We start from the raw sequence: 1089 nt of genomic DNA on the forward strand, positions 1-1089 counted from the left end.
CGGCGGGCAGAAAGCCCGTAAGCCCCCGAAATGAAGTTATTAGCGTTGATCGGCGCTGCTGGGGCGGAATCCGGGCCGGCTGCGCGGCGCTGCTGTGTCTCCCAAGGCCCTGGCCTGGCCCGGCCGTGCGGGGAAGGGAAGGTGCCCGGCCCCGGCGGGGCTCGGACATTCCTTTGTGCCGCTGCCCTGCAAACACATGTCTGCAGGCACGTACCCCGGCGATTTTGAGGCGATTCCCCCCTGTCTGGCTCAAGGATAGAGTTACCTCTGAGGAGGTGCGTGTTTTTCACAAAAGCTGCCTTCCATAATGATTCCTGGGTGGAAGCGGTGGTTATTTTCTTCCTTCCCCTCTCCTCTGCAATAGGAAAGTTGATTTCTAGTTTATGGCCCCAAAGTTTAACGACCAGTTGGGCTCAGTGGGCGAGTGAATGGGCTCTTTGTGTTATCCTAGCTTCTCTAAGGGCAGTAACATGGCTTTGTTCTGGTTATTTGGCTTATTAAATGTCTTCTGGCCTGCTGGGAGGCTGGATAGAAATGTGTGGTTGAAATTTGGTGTGCTATTTCAGCAGGTCGCTTTAGGTCCTATGAGATAGAGCAGCTACCTGCTGTGGAGGCTTCTCAGGATTGGTGCTCAGGGATCTGAACTCCTGGGGTTGGGATGGAATAGTTCAGGCATTTTCCCCTTTAGGGAATGACATCCCCATCCCAGCATTCAGAAGCTTTGGAGCAGCACCTCAGCTTTGGGGTTGCAGGGTTGAGAGGGGCTGGGTGATTCTGACCCATTAAGTCTCTGGCTTTCACCATGAGTGCTAGGCCTGGGGATGAGTTGAGCCAGCTGGTCAAATCCATTTTCTGGTTCACTGTGCTTACATTAAAATTAGCTCCTGAGAGCAGTTATTAGAGCCTTTACTATTGCATTACCTCTCGTTCATTTGCCTGACAAAAAATATTTTTGTCAGAAAAATTTGCCATTTTTGGCAAGAACCAGTAAGTTTGTCTCTCTTGTGGCAAGCTGAAATGTTTCTGGGTGTGTTTTAATTGTGAATGGTCTGCTTGCTTTGAGTCGGGCTTATGAAATGTGGAGCACAA

Source organism: Corvus brachyrhynchos, unplaced genomic scaffold (genome assembly GCF_000691975.1).
Source record: "Corvus brachyrhynchos isolate BGI_N302 unplaced genomic scaffold, ASM69197v1 scaffold80, whole genome shotgun sequence".
Lineage (NCBI taxonomy): Eukaryota > Metazoa > Chordata > Aves > Passeriformes > Corvidae > Corvus > Corvus brachyrhynchos.